Source organism: Tenrec ecaudatus, chromosome 3, assembly GCF_050624435.1.
Source record: "Tenrec ecaudatus isolate mTenEca1 chromosome 3, mTenEca1.hap1, whole genome shotgun sequence".
NCBI classification, from domain to species: Eukaryota; Metazoa; Chordata; class Mammalia; order Afrosoricida; family Tenrecidae; genus Tenrec; species Tenrec ecaudatus.
Window position 1 is genome coordinate 57,201,478 of NC_134532.1, and position 27,567 is coordinate 57,229,044.

Genomic DNA, 27,567 nt, shown 5'->3' on the forward strand with positions numbered 1-27,567 from the left:
TTAGGTAACCTAGATAGTACAAGCCCGCTAGGGAACCCACATAGTCCAAGTGCCCGATAGGGAACCTACATAATCCAAGTGCCCGCTAGGGAACCTACATAGTCCAAGTGCCCGTTAGGTAAGCTAGATAGTCCAAATGCCCGCTAGGGAACCCACATAGTCCAAGTGCCCGCCAGGGAACTTACATAGTCCATGGGCCCGCTAGGGAACCTACATAGTCCAAGTGCCCTTTAGTTAACATAGATAGTCCCAGTGACCACTAGGTAACCTAGATAGTCCAACAGCCCGGTAGGTAACCTACATACTCCAAGTACTCGCTAGGTAACGTAGATAGTTCAAGTGCCAGCTAGGTAACCTAGATAGTCCAAGTGCCCGCTATGTAACCTACAAAGTCTATGTTCCCGCTAGGTAAATTATATAGTCCAAATCACCGCTAGGGAGCCTACATAGTCCAAATGCTCGCTAGGTAACCTAGATAGTCTAAGGGCCCGCTTGGTAACCTACATAGTCCTAGTGCCCCCTGGTTAACCTACATTTTCCAAGTGCCCGATAGGGAACCTACATAGTCCAAGTGCCTGCTAGGTAACCTACATAGTCCAAGTGCCCTCTAGTTAACCTACATAGTCCAAGTGCCCGACAGGGAACCTACATAATCCATGTGCCCGCTAGGGAACCTACATAGTCCAACTGCCCGTTAGGTAACCTAGATAGTCCAAATGCCCGCCAGGAAACCCACATAGTTCAAGTGCCCGCTAGGGAACTTACATAGTCCAAGGGCCCGCTAGGGAACCTACACAGTCCAAGTGTCCGTTAGTTAACCTAGATAGTCCAAGTGCCCGCTTGGTAACCTAGATAGTCCAACAGCCCTCTAGGTAACCTACATACACCAAGAGCCCGCTATAACGTAGATAGTTCAGGTGCCAGCTAGGTAACCTAGATAGTCCATGTGCCGCTAGGTAACATACAAAGTCTAAGTGCCCGCTAGGTTATCTATATAGTCCAAATGCCCGCTAGGGAATCTACATAGTCCAAGGGCCCGCTAGTTAACGTAGATCGTCCAAGTGCCGCTAGTTAATCTACATAGTCCAAGGGCCCGCTAGTTAACCTACATACTCCAAGTACCCGCTAAGAAACCTTCATAGTCCAAGTGCCCGCTAGTTAACCTAGATAGTCCAAGTGCCCTCTAGTTAACCTAGATCGTCCAAGTGCCCGCTAAGAAACCTAGATATTCCAAGTGCCCGTTACCTAACCTAGATAGTCCAATTGCCCGCTAGGTTACCTACATAGTCCAAATGCCCATTCGGTAACCTAGATAGTGCAAGTGCCCGGTTGTTAACCTACATAGTCCAAGTGCCCGGTAGTTAACTTACGTAGTTCAAGTGTCCGTAGGGAACATACAGAGTCCAAGTGCCCACTAGGGAACCTACATAGTCCAAGTGCCCGCTAGTTAATCTACATAGTTCAAGGGCCCGCTAGTTAACCTACATAATCCAAGTACCCGCTAGTTAACCTAGATCGTCCAAGTGTCCGCTAATTAACCTACATAGTACAAGTGCCCGCTAGGGAACCTAGATAGTCTAAGTGCCCGCTCTGGAACCTACATAGTCCAAGTGACTGCTAGGGAACCTACATAGTCCAAGTGCCCGCTCTGGAACATACATAGTCCAAGTGCCCACTAGGGAATCTACATACTCCAAGGCCCGCTAGTTAACGTAGATAGTGCAAGTGCCGCTAGTTAATCTACATAGTCCAAGGGCCTGCTAGTTAACCTACATAGTCCAAGTACCCGCTAGTTAACCTAAATCGTCCAAGGGCCCGCTAGTTAACCTACATAGTCCAAGTGCCCGCTAGGTAACCTAGATAGTCCAATTGCCCGTTAGCTAACCTAGATAGTCGAAGTGTACGCTAGTTAACCTACATAGTCCAAGTGCCTGTTGGTTAACGTAGATAGTCCAAGTGCCCGCTAGGTAACATAGACAGTCCAAGTGCCCGCTAGGTTACCTACATAGTCCAAGTGCCCGTTCGTTAACCTACATATCCAAGTTCCAGCTAGGTAACCAATATAGTAAAAATGCCCGCTAGGGGCCCTAATAGTCCATATGCCCGCTAGTTAACCTAGATAGTCCAAGTGCTCGCGAGTTAACATAGATAGACCAAGTGCCCGCTAGGGAACCTATCTAGTCCAAGTACCCACTAGGAAACGTACATAGTCCAAGTGCCCGCTAGGTAACTTAGATAGTCCAAGTGCCCGCTAGGGAACGTACATAGTCCAAGTGCCTGCTAGGTAACCTAGATAGTTCAAGTGCCCACTAGTTAACCTACATAGTCCAGGTTCCCCCTAGGTAACCTAGATAGTCCAAGGGCCTGCTAGGTAACCTACATTGTCCTGATGCCCGCTAGTTAACCTGCAAAGTCTAAGTGCCCGCTAGGTAATCTATATATTCCAAATGACCGCTAGGGAGCCTACAAAGTCCAAGTGCCCGCTAGGTAACCTACATAGTCCAAATGCCCTCTAGTTAACCTACATAGTCCACGTGCCCGATAGGGAACTTACATAATCCAAGTGCCCGCTAGGGAACCTACATAGTCCAAGTGCCCGTTAAGTAACCTAGATAGTAAAAATGCCCGCCAGGAAACCCACATAGTCCAAGTGCTCGCTATGGAACTTACATAGGCCAAGGGCCCGCTAGGGAACCTACATAGTCCAAGTGCCCGTTAGTTAACCTAGATAGTCCAAGTGCCCTCTTGGTAACCTAGATAGTCCAACAGCCCGCTAGGTGACCTACATACTCCAAGAACCCGCTAGGTAACGTAGATAGTTCAAGTGCCAGCTAGGTAACCTACAGAGTCTAAGTGCCCACTAGGTAACCTAGATAATCCAAGTGCCCGCTAGTTAACAACCTAGATACTCCAAGTACCCGCTAGTTAACCTAGATCGGCCAATTGTCAGCTAGTTAACCTACATAGTCCAAGTGCCCGCTAGGTAACCTAGATAGTCCAAGTGCCCTTTAGGGAACCTACATAGTCCAAGAGCCCGCTAGCGAACCTACATAGTCCAATTGCCCGCTCTGGAACATACATAGTCCAAGTCCCCATTAGTTAACATAGATAATCCAAGTGCCTGCTAGTTAACCTAGATAGTCCAAGTGCCCGCTAGGTAACCTAGATAGTCCAAGTGCCCGCTAGTTAACCTAGATAGTCCAAGTGCCCGCTAGTTAACCAGGATCGTCAAAGTGCCCTCTAGTTAACTTACATAGTCCAAAGGACTGCTAGTTAACCTACATAGACCAAGGGCCCGCTAGTTAACCTACATAGTCCAAGTCCCTGCTAGGTAACCTAGACAGTCCAAGTGACCATTAGGTTACCTACATAGTCCAAGTGCCCGTTTGTTAACCTACATTATCCAAGTGCCGCTCGGTAACGTAGATAGCCCAAGAGCCCGCTAGAGAACGTATATAGTCCAAGTGCCCGCTAAGTAACCTAGATAGTCCAAGTGCCCGCTAGTTAACCTACATAGTCCAAGTGCCTGCTAGGTAAACTACATAGTCCAAGTGCCCACTAGGTAACCTAGACAGTCCAATTGCCCGCTAGTTAACCTAGACAATCCAAGTTCCCGATAGGGAACCTACATAGTCTAAGTGCTCGCTAGGGAACCTACATAGTCCAAGTGCTCGCTAGGCATCCTACATAGTCCAAATGCCCGTTAGTTAACCTAGATAGTCGAAGTGTCCGCTAGTTAACCTACATAGTCCAAGTGCCCGTTGGTTAACCTAGATAGGCCAAGTGCCCGCTAGGTAACCTAGACAGTCCAAAAGCCCGCTAGGTTACCTACATAGTCCAAGTGCACGTTCGTTAACCTAGATAGTCCAAGTGCCCGCTGGTAACCTACATAGTCCTAGTGCCCCCTAGTTAACCTACATTCTTCAAGTGCCCGATAGGGAAGCTACATAGTCCACGTGCCCGCTAGGTAACCTACATATTCCAAATGCCCTCTAGTTAATCTACATAGTCCAAGTGCCCGATAGGGAACCTACATAATCCAAGTGCCCGCTAGGGAACCTACATAGTCCAAGTGCCCGTTAGGTAACCTAGATAGTCCAAATGCCCGCCAGGAAACCCACATAGTCCAAGTTCCCGCTAGGGAACTTACATAGTCCAAGGGCCCGCTAGGGAATCTACACAGTCCAAGTGCCCGTTATTTAACCTAGATAGTCCAAGTGCCTGCTCGGTAACCTCGATAGTCCAACAGCCCGCTAGGTAACCGACATACCCTAAAAACCCACTATAACGTAGATAGTTCAAGTGCCAGCTAGGTAACCTAGATAGTCTAAGGGCCCGCTAGGAAACCTACATAGTCCTAGTGCCCCCTAGTTAACCTACATTCTCCAAGTGTCCGATAGGGAACCTACATAGAACAAGTGCCCGCTAGGTAACCTACATAATCCACATGCCCGCTAGTTAATCTACATAGTCCAAGTGCCCGATAGGGAACCTACATAATCCAAGTGCCCACTAGGGAACCTACATAGTCCATGTGCCCGCTAGGTAACTTAGATAGTCCAAATGCCCGCTAGGGAACCCACATAGTCCAAGTGCCCGATAGGGAACCTACATAATCCAAGTGCCCGCTAGGGAACCTACATAGTCCAAGTGCCCGTTAGGTAACCTAGATAGTCCAAATGCCCGCTAGAGAACCCACATAGTCCAAGTGCCCACTAGGGAACTTACATAGTCCAAGGGCCCGCTAGGGAACCTACATAGTCCAAGTGCCCATTAGTTAACCTAGATAGTCCCAATGCACGCTAGGTAACCTAGATAGTCCAACATCCCGGTAGGTAACCTACATACTCCAAGTACCCGCTAGGTAATGTAGATAGTTCAAGTGCCAGCTAGGTAACCTAGATAATCCAAGTGCCCGCTAGGTAACCTACAAAGTCTAAGTTCCCGCTAAGTAATCTATATAGTCCAAATGACCGCTAGGGAGTCTACATAATCCAAATGCTCGCTAGGTAACCTAGATAGTCTAAGGGCCCGCTTGGTAACCTACATTGTCCTAGTGCCCCCTAGTTAACCTACATTTTCCAAGTGCCCGATAGGGAACCTACATAGTCCAAGTGCCTGCTAGGTAACCTACATAGTCCAAATGCCCTCGAGTTAACCTACATAGTCCAAGTGCCCGACAGGGAACCTACATAATCCAAGTGCCCGCTAGGGAACCTACATAGTCCAAGTGCCCGTTAGGTAACCTAGATAGTCCAAATGCCCGCCAGGAAACCCACATAGTCCAAGTGCCCGCTAGGGAACTTACATAGTCCAAGGGCCCGCTAGGGTACCTACACAGTCCAAGTGTCCGTTAGTTAACCTAGATAGTCCAAGTGGCCGCTTGGTAACCTAGATAGTCCAACAGCCCTCTAGGTAACCTACATATACCAAGAACCCGCTATAACGTAGATAGTTCAAGTGCCAGCTAGGTAACCTAGATAGTCCACGTGCCGCTAAGTAACCTACAAAGTCTAAGTGCCCGCTAAGTTATCTATATAGTCCAAAGCCCGCTAGGGATCTACATAGTCCAAGGGCACGCTAGTTAACGTAGATCGTCCAAGTGCCGCTAGTTAATCTACATAGTCCAAGGGCCCGCTAGTTAACCCACATACTCCAAGTACCCGCTAAGAAACCTTCATAATCCAAGTGCCCGCTAGTTAACCTAGATAGTCCAAGTGCCCTCTAGTTAACCTAGATCCTCCAAGTGCCCGCTAAGAAACCTAGATATTCCAAGTGCCCGTTACCTAACCTAGATAGTCCAATTGCCCGCTAGGTTACCTACATAGTCCAAATGCCCGTTCGGTAACCTAGATAGTGCAAGTGCCCGGTAGGTAACCTAGATAGTCCAAGGGCCCGCTAGTTAACCTACATAGTCCAAGTGCCCGGTAGTTAACTTACGTAGTTCAAGTGTCCGTAGGGAACATACAGTGTCCAAGTGCCCATTAGGGAACCTACATAGTCCTAGTGCCCGCTAGTTAATTTACATAGTTCAAGGACCCCTAGTTAACCTACATAATCCAAGTACCCGCTAGTTAACCTAGATCGTCCAAGGGTCCGCTAATTAACCTACATATTACAAGTGCCCACTAGGGAACCTAGATAGTCTAAGTGCCCGCTCTGGAACCTACATAGTCCAAGTGACTACTAGGGAACCTACATAGTCCAAGTGCCCGCTCTGGATCATCCATAGTCCAAGTGCCGCTAGTTAACCTACATAGTCCAAGTACCCGCTAGTTAACCTAGATCGTCCAAGGGCCCGCTAGTTAATCTACATAGTCCAAGTGCCCGCTAGGTAACCTAGATAGTCCAATTGCCCGTTAGCTATCCTAGATTGTCGAAGTGTCCGCTAGTTAACCTACATAGTCCAAGTGCCCGTTGGTTAACCTAGATAGGCCAAGTGCCCGCTAGGTAACCTAGACAGTCCAAGTGCCCGCTAGGTTACGTACAATATCCAAGTGCCCGTTCGTTAACCTACATATCCAAGTACCCGCTAGGTAACCAATATAGTAAAAATGCCCGCTGGGGCCCTAATAGTCTATATGCCCGCTAGTTAACCTAGATAGTCCAAGTGCTCGCGAGTTAACATAGATAGACCAAGTGCCAGCTAGGGAACCTATCTAGTCCAAGTACCCACTAGGAAACGTACATAGTCCAAGTGCCCGCTAGGTATAACGTACATAGTCCAAGTGCCCGCTAGGTAACTTAGATAGTCCAAGTGCACGCTAGGGAACGTACATAGTCCAAGTGCCAGCTAGGTAACCTAGATAGTTCAAGTGCCCACTAGTTAACCTACATAGTCCAGGTTCCCCCTAGGTAACCTAGATAGTCCAAGGGCCCGCTAGGTAACCTACATTGTCCTGGTTCCCCCTAGTTAACCTACATTCTCCAAGTGCCCGATAGGGAACCTACATAGTCCAAGTGCCCGCTAGGTAACCTAGATAGTCCAAATGCCCGCTAGGGAACCCACATAGTCCAAGTGCCCGCTAGGGAACTTATATAGTCCAAGGGCCCGCTACGGATCCTACATAGTCCAATTGCCCGTTAGTTAACCTAGATAGTCCAAGTGCCCCCTAGGTAACCTAGATACTGCAACAGCCCGGTAGGTAACCTACATACTCCAAGTACCCGCTAGGTAACATAGATAGTTCAAGTGCTTGCTAGGTAACCTAGATAGTCCTAGTGCCTGCGAGGTAACCTACAAACTCTAAGTGCCCGCTAGGTAATCTATATAGTCCAAATGACCGCTAGGGAGCCTACATAGTCCAAATGCCCGCTAGGTAACCTAGATAGTCTAAGGGCCCTCTAGGTAACCTACATAGTCCTAGTGTCCCTTAGTTAACCTACATTTTCCAAGTGCCCGATAGGGAACCTACATAGTCCAAGTGCCAGCTAGGTAACCTACATAGTCCAAATGCCCTCTAGTTAACCTACATAGTCCACGTGCCCGATAGGGAACTTACATAATCCAAGTGCCCGCTAGGGAACCTACTTAGCCCAAGTGCCCGTTAAGTAACCTAGGTAGTCCAAATGCCCGCCAGGAAACCCACATAGTCCAAGTGCCCGCTAGGGAACTTACATAGGCCAAGGGCCCGCTAGGGAACCTACATAGTCCAAGTGCCCGTTAGTTAACCTAGATAGTCCAAGTGCCCTCTTGGTAACCTAGATAGTCCAACAGCCCGCTAGGTAACCTACATACTCCAAGAACCCGCTAGGTAACGTAGATAGTTCAAGTGCCAGCTAGGTAACCTACAGAGTCTAAGTGCCCGCTAGGTTATCTATATGGTCCAAATGCCCGCCAGGGAACCTACATAGTCCACGTGCCCGCTAGGTAACCTAGATAATCCAAGTGTCCGCTAGTTAACCTAGATAGTCCAAGTACCCGCTAGTTAACCTAGATTGGCCAATTGTCCGCTAGTTAACCTACATAGTCCAAGTGCCCGCTAGGTAACCTGGATAGTCCAAGTGCCCTTTAGGGAACCTACATAGTCCAAGTGCCCGCTAGGGAACCTACATAGTCCAATTGCCCGCTCTGGAACATACATAGTCCAAGTCCCCATTAGTTAACATAGATAATCCAAGTGCCTGCTAGGTAACCTATATAGTCCAAATGCCCGCTAGGGAACCTATATAGTCCAAGTGCCCGCTAGTTAACCTAGATAGTCCAAGTGCCCGCTAGTTAACCAGGATCATCAAAGTGCCCTCTAGTTAACTTACATAGTCCAAAGGCCTGCTAGTTAACCTACATAGACCCAGGGCCCGCAAGTTAACCTACATAGTCCAAGTCCCCGCTAGGTAACCTAGACAGTCCAAGTGACCATTAGGTTACCTACATAGTCCAAGTGCCCGTTCGTTAACCTACATACTCCAAGTGCCCGGTAGGTAACGTCGATAGCCCAAGTGCCTGCTAGGGAACGTACATATTCCAAGTGCCAGCTAAGTAACCTAGATAGTCCAAGAGCCCACTAGTTAACCTACATAGTCCAAGTGCCTGCTAGGTAAACTACATAGTCCAAGTTCTCACTAGGTAACCTAGACAGTCCAATTGCCCGCTAGTTAACCTAGACAGTCCAAGTTCCCGATAGGGAACCTACATAGTCCCAGTGCTCGCTAGGGAACCTACATAGTCCAAGTGCTCGCTAGGCATCCTATATAGTCCAAATGCCCGTTAGTTAACCTAGATAGTCAAAGTGCCTGGTAGGTAACGTAAATAGTCCAAGTGCCCGCTAGGGAACTTACATAGTCCAAGTGCCCGCTAGGTAACCTAGATAGTGCAATTGCCCGTTAGCTAACCTAGATAGTCGAAGTGTCCGCTAGTTGACCTACATAGTCCAAGTGCCCGTTGGTTAACCTAGATAGGCCAAGTGCCCGCTAGGTAACCTAGACAGTCCAAGTGCCCGCTAGATACCTACATAGTCCAAGTGCACGTTCGTTAACCTAGATAGTCCAAGTGCCCGCTGGTAACCTACATAGTCCAAGTGCCAGTTAGGTAACCTAGATAGTCCAAGTGCCCACTAGGTAACCTAAATAATCCAAATGCCCACTAGGGAAACTACATAGTCCATGTGCCCGCTAGTTAACCTAGATAGTCCTAGTGCCCGCTAGTAAACCTAGATAAAATAAGGGCCCGTTAGTTAATCTAGATAATCCAAGTGCCCGCTAGTTAACCTACATAGTCCATGGGCCCTCTAGTTAACTTAGATAGTCCAAGTGCCCGCTAGGGGACGTACATAGTCCAAGTGCCCGCTAGGTTACCTAGATAGTCCAAGTGCCCGCCAAGGTATGTACATAGTTCAAGTGCCCGCTAGGTAACCTAGATTGTCCAAGTGTCCGCTAGTTAACCTACATAGTCCAAGTGCCCACTAAGTAACCTAGATAGTCCAAGGTCCTGCTAGTTAACCTACATTGTCCAATGTCCGAAAGGGAACCTACATAGTCCAAGTGCCCGCTGAGGAACCTACATAGTCCAAGTGCCCGATAGGGAACCTACATATTCCAAGTGCCCGTTAGGGAACCTAGATAGTCCAAGTGCCCGTAGGGAACCTATATAGTCCAAGTGCCCGCTAGGGAACCTACATACTCAAAATGCCCGCTAGGGAACCTGCATTATACAAGTGCCCGCTAATTAACCTAGATAGTCCACGTGCCCGCTAGTTAACCTAGATAGTCCAAGTGCCTGATAGTTAACCTACATAGTCCAGTGCCTGATAGGGAACCTACATAGTCCAAGTGCCCGCAGAGGAACTTACATAGTCCAAGTGCCCGTTAGGGAACCTAGATAGTCCAAGCCCGTAGGGAACCTAGATAGTCCAAGTGCCCGCTAGGGAACCTACATAGTAAAAGTGCCCGCTAGGGAAAATGCTTTGTGCAAGTGCCCGCTAGTTAACCTAGATAGTCCAAGTGCCCGCTAGTTAACCTAGATAGTCGAAGTGCCCGATAGTTAACCTACATAATCCAAGGTCAGCTAGTTAACCTAGATAGTCCAAGTGCCCGCTAGTTAACCTACATAGTCCAAGTGCCTGCTAGTTAACCTACATAGTCCAAGGCCCCGCTAGTTAACCTAGATATTCCAAGTGCCCGCTAGTTAACCTAGATCGTCCAAGTGTATGCTAGTTAACCTACACAGTCCAAGTTCCCGTTAGGTAACCTAGATAGTACAAGTGCCCGCAAGGTAACCTCCATAGTCCAAGTGCCCGCTAGGTAACCTAGATATTCCAAGTTCCTGTTAGCTAACCTAGATAATCCAAGTGCCCGCTAGGTAACCTACATAGTCCAAGTGCCATTTCGTTAACCTAGATAGTCCACGTGCCTGCTAGGTAACCTACATAGTCCATGGGCCCGCTAGGTAACCTATATAGTCCAAGTGCCCGCTAAGAAGCCAAGATAGTCCAAGTGCCCGTTAGGTAACCTAGATAGTCCAAGTGCCCGCTAGGTAACCTACATAGTCCAAGTTCCCGCTAGGTAACCTAGATAGTCCAAATGCCCGTTACCTAACCTAGATAATCCAATTGCCCGCTATGCAGCATACATAGTCCAAGTGCCCATTCGTTAACCTAGAAATCCAAGTGCCTGCTAGGTAACCGGGACTGTCCAAGTGCCCGCTAGGTTACCTACATAGTCCAAATGCCCGCTAATTAACCTACATAGTCCAAGTGCCCGCTAGGTAACCTAGATAGTGCAAGTGCCCGCTAGGTAACCTACATAGTCCAAGTGCCCGCTAGTTAACCTAGGTAGTCCAAGTGCCCGTTCGTTAACCTAGATAGTCCAAGTGCCCGCTAGGTAACCTAGACAGTTCAAGTGCCTGCTAGGTAACCTAAATAGTCCAAATGCCCATTCGTTAACCTACATAGTCCAAGGGCCCACTATTTAACCTAGATCGTCCAAGTGTCTTTGGTTAACCTACATAGTCCAAGTGCCCGTAAGGTAACCTATATAGTCCAAGTTCAAGCTATGTAACCTAGATAGTCCAAGGGCCCGCTAGTTAACCTACATAGTCCAAGTGCCCGCTAGGTAAACTAGATATCCAAATTCCCGCTAAGGAACCTACATAGTCCAAGTGCACGCTAGTTAACCCAGATATCCAAGTGCGCGCTAGTTAACCTGGATAGTCCAAGTGCCGCTAGGTAACCTATATAGTCCAAGTGTCCCCTAGTTAACCTACATAGTCCAAGTGCCCGCTAGTTAACATAGATAGTCCAAGTGCCCGCTAGGGAACGTACATAGTCCAAGTGCCCGTTAGGTAACCTAGATAGTGCAAGTGCCCGGTAGTTAACCTACATAGCCCAAGTGCCCGCTAGGTTACCTAAATAGTCCAAGGGCGCGCTAGTTAACCTACATAGTCCAAGTGCCCGTTAGTTAACTTACATAGTTCAAGTGCCCGCTAGGTAACCTAGATAGTGCAAGTGCCCGCTAGGTAACCTACATAGTCCAAGTTCCCGCTAGGTAACCTAGATAGTCCAAATGCCCGTTACCTAACCTAGATAATCCAATTGCCCGCTATGCAGCATACATAGTCCAAGTGCCCATTCGTTAACCTAGAAATCCAAGTGCCTGCTAGGTAACCGGGACTGTCCAAGTGCCCGCTAGGTTACCTACATAGTCCAAATGCCCGCTAATTAACCTACATAGTCCAAGTGCCCGCTAGGTAACCTAGATAGTGCAAGTGCCCGCTAGGTAACCTACATAGTCCAAGTGCCCGCTAGTTAACCTAGGTAGTCCAAGTGCCCGTTCGTTAACCTAGATAGTCCAAGTGCCCGCTAGGTAACCTAGACAGTTCAAGTGCCTGCTAGGTAACCTAAATAGTCCAAATGCCCATTCGTTAACCTACATAGTCCAAGGGCCCACTATTTAACCTAGATCGTCCAAGTGTCTTTGGTTAACCTACATAGTCCAAGTGCCCGTAAGGTAACCTATATAGTCCAAGTTCAAGCTATGTAACCTAGATAGTCCAAGGGCCCGCTAGTTAACCTACATAGTCCAAGTGCCCGCTAGGTAAACTAGATATCCAAATTCCCGCTAAGGAACCTACATAGTCCAAGTGCACGCTAGTTAACCCAGATATCCAAGTGCGCGCTAGTTAACCTGGATAGTCCAAGTGCCGCTAGGTAACCTATATAGTCCAAGTGTCCCCTAGTTAACCTACATAGTCCAAGTGCCCGCTAGTTAACATAGATAGTCCAAGTGCCCGCTAGGGAACGTACATAGTCCAAGTGCCCGTTAGGTAACCTAGATAGTGCAAGTGCCCGGTAGTTAACCTACATAGCCCAAGTGCCCGCTAGGTTACCTAAATAGTCCAAGGGCGCGCTAGTTAACCTACATAGTCCAAGTGCCCGTTAGTTAACTTACATAGTTCAAGTGCCCGCTAGGTAACCTAGATAGTGCAAGTGCCCGCTAGGTAACCTACATAGTCCAAGTTCCCGCTAGGTAACCTAGATAGTCCAAATGCCCGTTACCTAACCTAGATAATCCATTTGCCCGCTATGCAACATACATAGTCCAAGTGCCCATTCGTTAACCTAGAAATCCAAGTGCCCGCTAGGTAACCGGGACTGTCCAAGTGCCCGCTAGGTTACCTACATAGTCCAAATGCCCGCTAATTAACCTACATAGTCCAAGTGCCCGCTAGGTAACCTAGATAGTGCAAGTGCCCGCTAGGTAACCTACATAGTCCAAGTGCCCGCTAGTTAACCTAGATAGTCCAAGTGCCCGTTCGTTAACCTAGATAGTCCAAGTGCCCGCTAGGTAACCTAGACAGTCCAAGTGCCTGCTAGGTAACCTACATAGTCCAAATGCCCGTTCGTTAACCTACATAGTCCAAGGGCCCACTATTTAACTTAGATCGTCCAAGTGCCTCGGTTAACCTACAAAGTCCAAGTGCCCGCAAGGTAACCTATAAAATCCAAGTTCCATCTATGTAACCTAGATAGTTCAAGGGCCCGCTAGTTAACCTACATAGTCCAAGTGCCCGCTAGGTAAACTAGATATCCAAATTCCCGCTAAGGAACCTACATAGTCCAAGTGCACGCTAGGTAAACCAGATAGTCCAAGTGCCCGCTAGTTAACCTAGATAGTCCAAGTGCCGCTAGGTAATCTATATAGTGCAAGTGTCCCCTAGTTAACCTACATAGTCCAAGTGCCCGCTAGTTTACCTAGATAGTCCAAGGGCGCGCTAGTTAACCTACATAGTCCAAGTGCCCGTTAGTTAACTTACATAGTTCAAGTGTCCGTAAGGAACATATATAGTCCAAGTGCCCGCTAGGGAACATACAGAGTCTAAGTGCCCGCTAAGGTACCTACGTAGTCCAAGTGCCCGCTAGGGAATCTACATAGTTCAAGGGCCCGCTAGTTAACGTAGATAGTCCAAGTGCCGCTAGTTAATCTACATAGTTCAAGGGACCGCTAGTTAACCTACATAGTCCAAGTACCGGCTAGTTAACCTAGATCGTCCAAGTGTCCGCTAGTTAACCTACATAGTACAAGTGCCCGCTCTGGAACATACATAGTCCAAGTGCCCGCCAGGGAATCTACATAGTCCAAGGGCCCGCTAGTTAACGAAGATACTCCAAGTGCCTCTAGTTAATCTACATAGTTTAAGGGCCCGCAAGTTAACCTACATAGTCCAAGTATCCGCTAGTCAACTTAGATCGTCCAAGTGACCGCTAGTTAACTTACATAGTCCAAGGGCCCGCTAGTTAACCTACATAGTCCAAGGGCCCGCTAGTTAACCTACATCGTCCAAGGGCCCGCTAGTTAACCTACGTAGTCCAAGTGCCCCCTAGTTAACCTACATACTCCAAGTGCCCGCTAGGTAACCTAGACAGTTCAAGTGAGCACTAGGTTACCTACATAGTCCAAGTGCCCGTTCGTTTACCTACATAATCCAAGTGCCCGCTAGGTAACCAATATAGTCCAAATGCCCGCTAGGGACCCTAATAGTCCAAATGTCCGCTAGTTAACCTAGATAGTCCAAGTGCTCGCTACTTAACATAGATAGTACAAGTGCCCACTAGTTAACCTAGATAGACCAAGTGCCCGCTAGGGAACCTATCTAGTCCAAGTGCCCGATAGGGAACCTACATAGTCCAAGTGCCCGCTAGATAACATAGATAGTCCAAGTACCCGCTAGGAAACGTACATAGTCCAAGTGCCCGCTAGGGAACGTACATAGTCCAAGTGCCCGCTAGGTAACCTAGATAGTCCAAGTGCCCGCTAGTAAACCTAGATAGTATAAGGGCCCGCTAGTTAACCTAGATAGTCCAAGTGCCCGCTAGTTAACCTAGATCGTCTAAGTGCCCGTTAGTTAACCTTGATAATCCAAGTGCCCGCTAGTTAACCTACATAGTACAAGGGCCTTCTAGTTAACCTAAATAGTCCAAGTGCCCTCTAGGGGACGTACATAGTCCCAGTGCCCGCTAGTTAAACTAGATATCCAAATTCTCGCTAAGGAACCTACATAGTCCAAGTGCACGCTTGTTAACCCAGATATTCCAAGTGCCCGCTAGTTAACCTAGATAGTCCAAGTGCCGCTAGGTAACCTATATAGAGCAAGTGTCCCCTAGTTAACCTACATAGTACAAGTTCCCGCTAGGGAACCTACATAGTCCAAGTGCCTGCTAGGGAACCTACATAGTCCAAGTGCCCGCTCTGGAACATACATAGTCCAAGTGCCCGCTAGGGAATCTACATAGTTCAAGGGCCCGGTAGTTAACGTAGATACTCCAAGTGCCTCTAGTTAATCTACATAGTCTAAGGGCCCGCAATTTAACCTACATAGTCCAAGTATCCGCTAGTTAACCTAGATCGTCCAAGTGCCCGCTAGTTAACTTACATAGTCCAAGGGCCCGCTAGTTAACCTACATAGTCCAAGGGCCCGCTAGTTAACCTACATCGTCCAAGGGCCCACCAGTTAACCTATGTAGTTCAAGTGCCCCCTAGTTAACCTACATACTCCAAGTGCCCGCTAGGTAACCTAGACAGTTCAAGTGAGCACTAGGTTACCTACATAGTCCAAGTGCCCGTTCGTTTACCTACATAATCCAAGTGCCCGCTAGGTAACCAATATAGTCCAAATGCCCGCTAGGGACCCTAATAGTCCAAATGCCCGCTAGTTAACCTAGATAGTCCAAGTGCTCGCTACTTAACATAGATAGTACAAGTGCCCACTAGTTAGCCTAGATAGACCAAGTGCCCGCTAGGGAACCTATCTAGTCCAAGTGCCCGATAGGGAACCTACATAGTCCAAGTGCCCCCTAGATAACATAGATAGTCCAAGTACCCGCTAGGAAACGTACATAGTCCAAGTGCCCGCTAGGGAACGTACATAGTCCAAGTGCCCGCTAGGTAACCTGGATAGTCCAAATGCCCGCTAGGGAACCCACATAGTCCAAGTGCCCGTTACGTAACCTAGATAGTCCAAATGCCCGCTAGGGAACCCACATAGTCCAAGTGCCCGCTAGGGAACTTACATAGTCCAAGGGCCCGCTAGGGAACCTACAAAGTCCAAGTGCCCGTTAGTTAACCTAGATAGTCCAAGTTCCCGCTAGGTAACCTAAATATTCCAAGTGCCCGTTACCTAACCTAGATAATCCAATTGCCCGCTATGCAACATACATAGTCCAAGTGCCCATTCGTTAACCTAGAAATCCAAGTGCCCGCTAGGTAACCGGGACTGTCCAAGTGCCCGCTAGGTTACCTACATAGTCCAAATGCCCGCTAATTAACCTACATAGTCCAAGTGCCCGCTAAGTAACCTAGATAGTGCAAGTGCCCGCTAGGTAACCTACATAGTCCAAGTGCCCGCTAGTTAACCTAGATAGTCCAAGTGCCCGTTCGTTAACCTAGATAGTCCAAGTGCCCGCTAGGTAACCTAGACAGTCCAAGTGCCTGCTAGGTAACCTACATAGTCCAAATGCCCGTTCGTTAACCTACATAGTCCAAGGGCCCACTATTTAACTTAGATCGTCCAAGTGCCTCGGTTAACCTACAAAGTCCAAGTGCCCGCAAGGTGACCTATAAAATCCAAGTTCCATCTATGTAACCTAGATAGTCCAAGGGCCCGCTAGTTAACCTACATAGTCCAAGTGCCCGCTAGGTAAACTAGATATCCAAATTCCCGCTAAGGAACCTACATAGTCCAAGTGCACGCTAGTTAACCCAGATAGTCCAAGTGCCCGCTAGTTAACCTAGATAGTCCAAGTGCCGCTAGGTAACCTATATAGTGCAAGTGTCCCCTAGTTAACCTACATAGTCCAAGTGCCCGCTAGTTAACATAGATAGTCCAAGTGCCCGCTAGGGAACGTACATAGTCCAAGTGCCCGTTAGGTAACCTAGATAGTGCAAGTGCCCCGTAGTTAACCTACATAGCCCAAGTGCCCGCTAGGTTACCTAGATAGTCCAAGGGCGCGCAAGTTAACCAACATAGTCCAAGTGCCCGTTAGTTAACTTACATAGTTCAAGTGTCCATAAGGAACATATATAGTCCAAGTGCCCGCTAGGGAACATATAGAGTCTAAGGGCCCGCTAGGGAACCTACGTAGTCCAAGTGCCCGCTAGGGAATCTACATAGTCCAAAGGCTCGCTAGTTAACGTAGATAGTACAAGTGCCGCTAGTTAATCTACATAGTTCAAGGGACCGCTAGTTATCCTACATAGTCCAAGTACCGGCTAGTTAACCTAGATCGTCCAAGTGTCCGCTAGTTAACCTACATAGTACAAGTGCCCGCTAGGGAACCTACATAGTCCAAGTGCCTGCTAGGGAACCTACATAGTCCAAGTGCCTGCTCTGGAACATACATAGTCCAAGTGCCCGCCAGGGAATCTACATAGTCCAAGGGTCCGCTAGTTAACGTAGATACTCCAACTGCCTCTAGTTAATCTACATAGTTTAAGGGCCCGCAAGTTAACCTACATAGTCCAAGTATCCGCTAGTTAACCTAGATCGTCCAAGTGCCCGCTAGTTAACTTACATAGTCCAAGGGCCCGCTTGTTAACCTACATAGTCCAAGGGCCCGCTAGTTAACCTACATCGTCCAAGGGACCGCTAGTTAACCTACGTAGTCCAAGTGCCCCCTAGTTAACCTACATACTCCAAGTGCCCGCTAGGTAACCTAGACAGTTCAAGTGAGCACTAGGTTACCTACATAGTCCAAGTGCCCGTTCGTTTACCTACATAATCCAAGTGCCCGCTAGGTAACCAATATAGTCTAAATGCCCGCTAGGGACCCTAATAGTCCAAATGTCCGCTAGTTAACCTAGATAGTCCAAGTGCTCGCTACTTAACATAGATAGTCCAAGTGCCCACTAGTTAACCTAGATAGACCAAGTGCCCGCTAGGGAACCTATCTAGTCCAAGTGCCCGATAGGGAACCTACATAGTCCAAGTGCCCGCTAGATAACATAGATAGTCCAAGTACCCGCTAGGAAACGTACATAGTCCAAGTGCCCGCTAGGGAACGTACATAGTCCAAGTGCCCGCTAGGCAACCTAGATAGTCCAAGAGACCGCTAGTAAACCTAGATAGTATAAGGGCCCGTTAGTTAATCTAGATAGTCCAATTGCCCGCTAGTTAACCTAGATAGTCCAAGTGCCCGCTAGTTAACCTAGATCGTCTAAGTGCCCGCTAGTTAACCTAGATAATCCAAGTGCCCGCTAGTTAACCTACATAGTACAAGGGCCTTCTAGTTAACCTAAATAGTCCAAGTGCCCGCTAGGGGACGTACATAGTCCAAGTGCCCGCTAGGTAACCTAGATAGTCCAAGTGCCCGCCAAGGTATGTACATAGTTCAAGTGCCCGCTAGGTAACCTAGATTGTCCAAGTGTCCGCTAGTTAACCTACATAGTCCAAGTGCCCGCTAGGTAACCTAGATAGTCCAAGGTCCTGCTAGTTAACCTACATAGTCCAATGCCCGATAGGGAACCTACATAGTCCAAGTGCCCCCCGAGGAACCTACATAGTCCAAGTGCCCGATAGGGAACCTACATATTCCAAGTGCCCGTTACGGAATCTAGATAGTCCAAGTGCCCGCTAGGGAACCTACATACTCAAAATGCCCGCTAGGGAACCTGCATTGTACAAGTGCCCGCTAATTTACCTAGATATTCCACGTGCCCGCTAGTTAACCTACATAGTCCAAGTGCCCGATAGTTAACCTACATAGTCCAAGTGCCTGATAGGGAACGTACATAGTCCAAGTGCCCGCAGAGGAACCTACATAGTCCAAGTGCCCGTTAGGGAACCTAGATAGTCCAAGTGCCCGTAGGGAAACTATATAGTCCAAGTGCCCGCTAGGGAGCCTACATAGTAAAAGTGCCCGCTAGGGAACCTGCTTTGTGCAAGTGCCCGCTAGTTAACCTAGATAGTCCAAGTGCCCGCTAGTTAACCTAGATAGTCGAAGTGCCCAATAGTTAACCTATTAGTCCAAGGTCAGCTAGTTAACCTAGATAGTCCAAGTGCCTGCTAGTTAACCTACATAGTCCAAGGGCCCGCTAGTTAACCTAGATATTCCAAGTGCCCGCTAGTTAACCTAGATCGTCCAAGTGTATGCTAGTAAACCTACATAGTCCAAGTTCCCGTTAGGTAACGAGATAGTACAAGTGCCCGCAAGGTAACCTTCATAGTCCAAGTGCCCGCTAGGTAACCTAGATATTCCAAGTTCCTCTTAGCTAACCTAGATAATCCAAGTGCCCGCTAGGTAACCTACATAGTCCAAGTGCCATTTCGTTAACCTAGATAGTCCAAGTGCCTGCTAGGTAACCTACATAGTCCAAGTGCCCACTAGGTAACCTAAATAATCCAAATGCCCACTAGGGAAACTACATAGTCCAAGTGCCCGCTAGTTAACCTAGATAGTCCAAGTGCCCGCTAGTAAACCTAGATAGTATAAGGGCCCGTTAGTTAATCTAGATAGTCCAAGTGCCCGCTAGTTAACCTAGATAGTCCAAGTGCCCGCTAGTTAACCTATATTGTCCAAGGGCCCTCTAGTTAACCTAGATAGTCCAAGTGCCTGCTAGGGGACGTACATAGTCCAAGTGCCCGCTAGGTAACCTAGATAGTCCAAGTGCCCGCTAGTTAACCTACATTGTCCAAGTGCCTGCTAGTTAACCTACATAGTCCAAGGCCCCGCTAGTTAACCTAGATATTCCAAGTGCCCGCTAGTTAACCTAGATCGTCCAAGTGTATGCTAGTTAACATACATAGTCCAAGTTCCCGTTAGGTAACCTAGATAGTACAAGTCCCCGCAAGGTAACCTCCATAGTCCAAGTGCCCGCTAGGTTACCTAGATATTCCAAGTTCCTGTTAGCTAACCTAGATAATCCAAGTGCCCGCTAGGTAACCTACATAGTCCAAGTGCCATTTCGTTAACCTAGATAGTCCAAGTGCCTGCTAGGCAACCTACATAGTCCAAGTGCCCACTAGGTAACCTAAATAATCCAAATGCCCACTAGGGAAACTACATAGTCCAAGTGCCTGCTAGTTAACCTAGATAGTCCAAGTGCCCGCTAGTAAACCTAGATAGTATAAGGGCCCGTTAGTTAATCTAGATAGTCCAAGTGCCCGCTAGTTAACCTACATAGTCCAAGGGCCCTCTAGTTAACCTAGATAGTCCAAGTGCCTGCTAGGGGACGTACATAGTCCAAGTGCCCGCTAGGTAACCTAGATAGTCCAAGTGCCCGCTAGTGAACCTACATTGTCCAAGTGCCTGCTAGTTAACCTACATAGTCCAAGGCCCCGCTAGTTAACCTAGATATTCCAAGTGCCCGCTAGTTAACCTAGATCGTCCAAGTGTATGCTAGTTAACCTACATAGTCCAAGTTCCCGTTAGGTAACCTAGATAGTACAAGTCCCCGCAAGGTAACCTCCATAGTCCAAGTGCCCGCTAGGTTACCTAGATATTCCAAGTTCCTGTTAGCTAACCTAGATAGTCCAAGTGCCCGCTAGGTAACCTACATAGTCCAAGTGCCGTTTCGTTAACCTAGATAGTCCAAGTGCCTGCTAGGCAACCTACATAGTCCAAGTGCCCACTAGGTAACCTAAATAATCCAAATGCCCACTAGGGAAACTACATAGTCCAAGTGCCCGCTAGTTAACCTAGATAGTCCAAGTGCCCGCTAGTAAACCTAGATAGTATAAGGGCCCGTTAGTTAATCTAGATAGTCCAAGTGCCCGCTTGTTAACCTACATAGTCCAAGGGCCCTCTAGTTAACCTAGATAGTCCAAGTGCCTGCTAGGGGACGTACATAGTCCAAGTGCCCGCTAGGTAACCTAGATAGTCCAAGTGCCCGCCAAGGTATGTACATAGTTCAAGTGCCCTCTAGGTAACCTAGATTGTCCAAGTGTCCGCTAGTTAAACTACATAGTCCAAGTGCCCGCTTGGTAACCTAGATAGTCCAAGGTCCTGCTAGTTTACCTACATAGTCCAATGCCCGATAGGGAACCTACATAGTCCAAGTGCCCGCTGAGGAACCTACATAGTCCAAGTGCCCGATAGGGAACCTACATATTCCAAGTGCCCGTTAGGGAACCTATATAGTCCAAGTGCCCACTAGGGAGCCTACATAGTAAAAGTGCCCGCTAGGTAACCTGCTTTGTGCAAGTGCCCGCTAGTTAACCTAGATAGTCCAAGTGCCCGCTAGTTAACCTAGATAGTCGAAGTGCCCAATAGTTAACCTACATAGTCCAAGGTCAGCTAGTTAACCTAGATAGTTCAAGTTCCCGCTAGTTAACCTACATAGTCCAAGGCCCCGCTAGTTAACCTAGATATTCCATGTGCCCGCTAGTTAACCTAGATCGTCCAAGTGTATGCTAGGTAACCTACATAGTCCAAGTGCCCGTTAGGGAACCTAGATAGTCCAAGTGCCCGTAGGGAAACTATATAGTCCAAGTGCCCGCTAGGGAGCCTACATAGTAAAAGTGCCCGCTAGGGAACCTGCTTTGTGCAAGTGCCCGCTCGTTAACCTAGATAGTCCAAGTGCCCGCTAGTTAACCTAGATAGTCGAAGTGCCCAATAGTTAACCTATTAGTCCAAGGTCAGCTAGTTAACCTAGATAGTCCAAGTGCCTGCTAGTTAACCTACATAGTCCAAGGGCCCGCTAGTTAACCTAGATATTCCAAGTGCCCGCTAGTTAACCTAGATCGTCCAAGTGTATGCTAGTTAACCTACATAGTCCAAGTTCCCGTTAGGTAACCTAGATAGTACAAGTGCCCGCAAGGTAACCTTCATAGTCCAAGTGCCCGCTAGGTAACCTAGATATTCCAAGTTCCTCTTAGCTAACCTAGATAATCCAAGTGCCCGCTAGGTAACCTACATAGTCCAAGTGCCATTTCGTTAACCTAGATAGTCCAAGTGCCTGCTAGGTAACCTACATAGTCCAAGTGCCCACTAGGTAACCTAAATAATCCAAATGCCCACTAGGGAAACTACATAGTCCAAGTGCCCGCTAGTTAACCTAGATAGTCCAAGTGCCCGCTAGTAAACCTAGATAGTATAAGGGCCCGTTAGTTAATCTAGATAGTCCAAGTGCCCGCTAGTTAACCTAGATAGTCCAAGTGCCCGCTAGTTAACCTACATAGTCCAAGGGCCCTCTAGTTAACCTAGATAGTCCAAGTGCCTGCTAGGGGACGTACATAGTCCATGTGCCCGCTAGGTAACCTAGATAGTCCAAGTGCCCGCTAGTTAACCTACATTGTCCAAGTGCCTGCTAGTTAACCTACATAGTCCAAGGCCCCGCTAGTTAACCTAGATATTCCAAGTGCCCGCTAGTTAACCTAGATCGTCCATGTGTATGCTAGTTAACCTACATAGTCCAAGTTCCCGTTAGGTAACCTAGATAGTACAAGTCCCCGCAAGGTAACCTCCATAGTCCAAGTGCCCGCTAGGTTACCTAGATATTCCAAGTTCCTGTTAGCTAACCTAGATAATCCAAGTGCCCGCTAGGTAACCTACATAGTCCAAGTGCCATTTCGTTAACCTAGATAGTCCAAGTGCCTGCTAGGCAACCTACATAGTCCAAGTGCCCACTAGGTAACCTAAATAATCCAAATGCCCACTAGGGAAACTACATAGTCCAAGTGCCTGCTAGTTAACCTAGATAGTCCAAGTGCCCGCTAGTAAACCTAGATAGTATAAGGGCCCATTAGTTAATCTAGATAGTCCAAGTGCCCGCTAGTTAACCTACATAGTCCAAGGGCCCTCTAGTTAACCTAGATAGTCCAAGTGCCTGCTAGGGGACGTACATAGTCCAAGTGCCCGCTAGGTAACCTAGATAGTCCAAGTGCCCGCTAGTGAACCTACATTGTCCAAGTGCCTGCTAGTTAACCTACATAGTCCAAGGCCCCGCTAGTTAACCTAGATATTCCAAGTGCCCGCTAGTTAACCTAGATCGTCCAAGTGTATGCTAGTTAACCTACATAGTCCAAGTTCCCGTTAGGTAACCTAGATAGTACAAGTCCCCGCAAGGTAACCTCCATAGTCCAAGTGCCCGCTAGGTTACCTAGATATTCCAAGTTCCTGTTAGCTAACCTAGATAATCCAAGTGCCCGCTAGGTAACCTACATAGTCCAAGTGCCATTTCGTTAACCTAGATAGTCCAAGTGCCTGCTAGGCAACCTACATAGTCCAAGTGCCCACTAGGTAACCTAAATAATCCAAATGCCCACTAGGGAAACTACATAGTCCAAGTGCCCGCTAGTTAACCTAGATAGTCCAAGTGCCCGCTAGTAAACCTAGATAGTATAAGGGCCCGTTAGTTAATCTAGATAGTCCAAGTGCCCACTAGTTAACCTAGATAGTCCAAGTGCCCGCTAGTTAACCTAGATCGTCTAAGTGCCCGCTAGTTAACCTAGATAATCCAAGTGCCCGCTAGTTAACCTACATATTCCAAGTGCCCGCTAGGTAACCTAGATAGTCCAAGGTCCTGCTAGTTAACCTACATAGTCCAATGCCCGATAGGGAACCTACATAGTCCAAGTGCCCCCCGAGGAACCTACATTGTCCAAGTGCCCGATAGGGAACCTACATATTCCAAGTGCCCGTTACGGAACCTAGATAGTCCAAGTGCCCGCTAGGGAACCTACATACTCAAAATGCCCGCTAGGGAACCTGCATTGTACAAGTGCCCGCTAATTTACCTAGATATTCCACGTGCCCGCTAGTTAACCTAGATAGTCCAAGTGCCCGATAGTTAACCTACATAGTCCAAGTGCCTGATAGGGAACGTACATAGTCCAAGTGCCCGCAGAGGAACCTACATAGTCCAAGTGCCCGTTAGGGAACCTAGATAGTCCAAGTGCCCGTAGGGAAACTATATAGTCCAAGTGCCCGCTAGGGAGCCTACATAGTAAAAGTGCCCGCTAGGGAACCTGCTTTGTGCAAGTGCCCGCTAGTTAACCTAGATAGTCCAAGTGCCCGCTAGTTAACCTAGATAGTCGAAGTGCCCAATAGTTAACCTATTAGTCCAAGGTCAGCTAGTTAACCTAGATAGTCCAAGTGCCTGCTAGTTAACCTACATAGTCCAAGGGCCCGCTAGTTAACCTAGATATTCCAAGTGCCCGCTAGTTAACCTAGATCGTCCAAGTGTATGCTAGTTAACCTACATAGTCCAAGTTCCCGTTAGGTAACCTAGATAGTACAAGTGCCCGCAAGGTAACCTTCATAGTCCAAGTGCCCGCTAGGTAACCTAGATATTCCAAGTTCCTCTTAGCTAACCTAGATAATCCAAGTGCCCGCTAGGTAACCTACATAGTCCAAGTGCCATTTCGTTAACCTAGATAGTCCAAGTGCCTGCTAGGCAATCTACATAGTCCAAGTGCCCACTAGGTAACCTAAATAATCCAAATGCCCACTAGGGAAACTACATAGTCCAAGTGCCTGCTAGTTAACCTAGATAGTCCAAGTGCCCGCTAGTTAACCTACATTGTCCAAGTGCCTGCTAGTTAACCTACATAGTCCAAGGCCCCGCTAGTTAACCTAGATATTCCAAGTGCCCGCTAGTTAACCTAGATCGTCCAAGTGTATGCTAGTTAACCTACATAGTCCAAGTTCCCGTTAGGTAACCTAGATAGTACAAGTCCCCGCAAGGTAACCTCCATAGTCCAAGTGCCCGCTAGGTTACCTAGATATTCCAAGTTCCTGTTAGCTAACCTAGATAATCCAAGTGCCCGCTAGGTAACCTACATAGTCCAAGTGCCATTTCGTTAACCTAGATAGTCCAAGTGCCTGCTAGGCAACCTACATAGTCCAAGTGCCCACTAGGTAACCTAAATAATCCAAATGCCCACTAGGGAAACTACATAGTCCAAGTGCCTGCTAGTTAACCTAGATAGTCCAAGTGCCCGCTAGTAAACCTAGATAGTATAAGGGCCCGTTAGTTAATCTAGATAGTCCAAGTGCCCGCTAGTTAACCTACATAGTCCAAGGGCCCTCTAGTTAACCTAGATAGTCCAAGTGCCTGCTAGGGGACGTACATAGTCCAAGTGCCCGCTAGGTAACCTAGATAGTCCAAGTGCCCGCTAGTGAACCTACATTGTCCAAGTGCCTGCTAGTTAACCTACATAGTCCAAGGCCCCGCTAGTTAACCTAGATATTCCAAGTGCCCGCTAGTTAACCTAGATCGTCCAAGTGTATGCTAGTTAACCTACATAGTCCAAGTTCCCGTTAGGTAACCTAGATAGTACAAGTCCCCGCAAGGTAACCTCCATAGTCCAAGTGCCCGCTAGGTTACCTAGATATTCCAAGTTCCTGTTAGCTAACCTAGATAATCCAAGTGCCCGCTAGGTAACCTACATAGTCCAAGTGCCATTTCGTTAACCTAGATAGTCCAAGTGCCTGCTAGGCAACCTACATAGTCCAAGTGCCCACTAGGTAACCTAAATAATCCAAATGCCCACTAGGGAAACTACATAGTCCAAGTGCCCGCTAGTTAACCTAGATAGTCCAAGTGCCCGCTAGTAAACCTAGATAGTATAAGGGCCCGTTAGTTAATCTAGATAGTCCAAGTGCCCACTAGTTAACCTAGATAGTCCAAGTGCCCGCTAGTTAACCTAGATCGTCTAAGTGCCCGCTAGTTAACCTAGATAATCCAAGTGCCCGCTAGTTGACCTACATATTCCAAGTGCCCGCTAGGTAACCTAGATAGTCCAAGGTCCTGCTAGTTAACCTACATAGTCCAATGCCCGATAGGGAACCTATATAATCCAAGTGCCCCCCGAGGAACCTACATTGTCCAAGTGCCCGATAGGGAACCTACATATTCCAAGTGCCCGTTACGGAACCTAGATAGTCCAAGTGCCCGCTAGGGAACCTACATACTCAAAATGCCCGCTAGGGAACCTGCATTGTACAAGTGCCCGCTAATTTACCTAGATATTCCACGTGCCCGCTAGTTAACCTAGATAGTCCAAGTGCCCGATAGTTATCCTACATAGTCCAAGTGCCTGATAGGGAACGTACATAGTCCAAGTGCCCGCAGAGGAACCTACATAGTCCAAGTGCCCGTTAGGGAACCTAGATAGTCCAAGTGCCCATAGGGAAACTATATAGTCCAAGTGCCCGCTAGGGAGCCTACATAGTAAAAGTGCCCGCTAGGGAACCTGCTTTGTGCAAGTGCCCGCTAGTTAACCTAGATAGTCCAAGTGCCCGCTAGTTAACCTAGATAGTCGAAGTGCCCAATAGTTAACCTATTAGTCCAAGGTCAGCTAGTTAACCTAGATAGTCCAAGTGCCTGCTAGTTAACCTACATAGTCCAAGGGCCCGCTAGTTAACCTAGATATTCCAAGTGCCCGCTAGTTAACCTAGATCGTCCAAGTGTATGCTAGTTAACCTACATAGTCCAAGTTCCCGTTAGGTAACCTAGATAGTACAAGTGCCCGCAAGGTAACCTTCATAGTCCAAGTGCCCGCTAGGTAACCTAGATATTCCAAGTTCCTCTTAGCTAACCTAGATAATCCAAGTGCCCGCTAGGTAACCTACATAGTCCAAGTGCCATTTCGTTAACCTAGATAGTCCAAGTGCCTGCTAGGTAACCTACATAGTCCAAGTGCCCACTAGGTAACCTAAATAATCCAAATGCCCACTAGGGAAACTACATAGTCCAAGTGCCCGCTAGTTAACCTAGATAGTCCAAGTGCCCGCTAGTAAACCTAGATAGTATAAGGGCCCGTTAGTTAATCTAGATAGTCCAAGTGCCCGCTAGTTAACCTAGATAGTCCAAGTGCCCGCTAGTTAACCTACATAGTCCAAGGGCCCTCTAGTTAACCTAGATAGTCCAAGTGCCTGCTAGGGGACGTACATAGTCCAAGTGCCCGCTAGGTAACCTAGATAGTCCAAGTGCCCGCTAGTTAACCTACATTGTCCAAGTGCCTGCTAGTTAACCTACATAGTCCAAGGCCCCGCTAGTTAACCTAGATCGTCCAAGTGTATGCTAGTTAACCTACATAGTCCAAGTTCCCGTTAGGTAACCTAGATAGTACAAGTCCCCGCAAGGTAACCTTCATAGTCCAAGTGCCCGCTAGGTAACCTAGATATTCCAAGTTCCTCTTAGCTAACCTAGATAATCCAAGTGCCCGCTAGGTAACCTACATAGTCCAAGTGCCATTTCGTTAACCTAGATAGTCCAAGTGCCTGCTAGGTAACCTACATAGTCCAAGTGCCCACTAGGTAACCTAAATAATCCAAATGCCCACTAGGGAAACTACATAGTCCAAGTGCCCGCTAGTTAACCTAGATAGTCCAAGTGCCCGCTAGTAAACCTAGATAGTATAAGGGCCCGTTAGTTAATCTAGATAGTCCAAGTGCCCGCTAGTTAACCTAGATAGTCCAAGTGCCCGCTAGTTAACCTACATAGTCCAAGGGCCCTCTAGTTAACCTAGATAGTCCAAGTGCCTGCTAGGGGACGTACATAGTCCAAGTGCCCGCTAGGTAACCTAGATAGTCCAAGTGCCCGCTAGTTAACCTACATTGTCCAAGTGCCTGCTAGTTAACCTACATAGTCCAAGGCCCCGCTAGTTAACCTAGATATTCCAAGTGCCCGCTAGTTAACCTAGATCGTCCAAGTGTATGCTAGTTAACCTACATAGTCCAAGTTCCCGTTAGGTAACCTAGATAGTACAAGTCCCCGCAAGGTAACCTCCATAGTCCAAGTGCCCGCTAGGTTACCTAGATATTCCAAGTTCCTGTTAGCTAACCTAGATAATCCAAGTGCCCGCTAGGTAACCTACATAGTCCAAGTGCCATTTCGTTAACCTAGATAGTCCAAGTGCCTGCTAGGCAACCTACATAGTCCAAGTGCCCACTAGGTAACCTAAATAATCCAAATGCCCACTAGGGTGACTACATAGTCCAAGTGCCTGCTAGTTAACCTAGATAGTCCAAGTGCCCGCTAGTAAACCTAGATAGTATAAGGGCCCGTTAGTTAATCTAGATAGTCCAAGTGCCCGCTAGTTAACCTACATAGTCCAAGGGCCCTCTAGTTAACCTAGATAGTCCAAGTGCCTGCTAGGGGACGTACATAGTCCAAGTGCCCGCTAGGTAACCT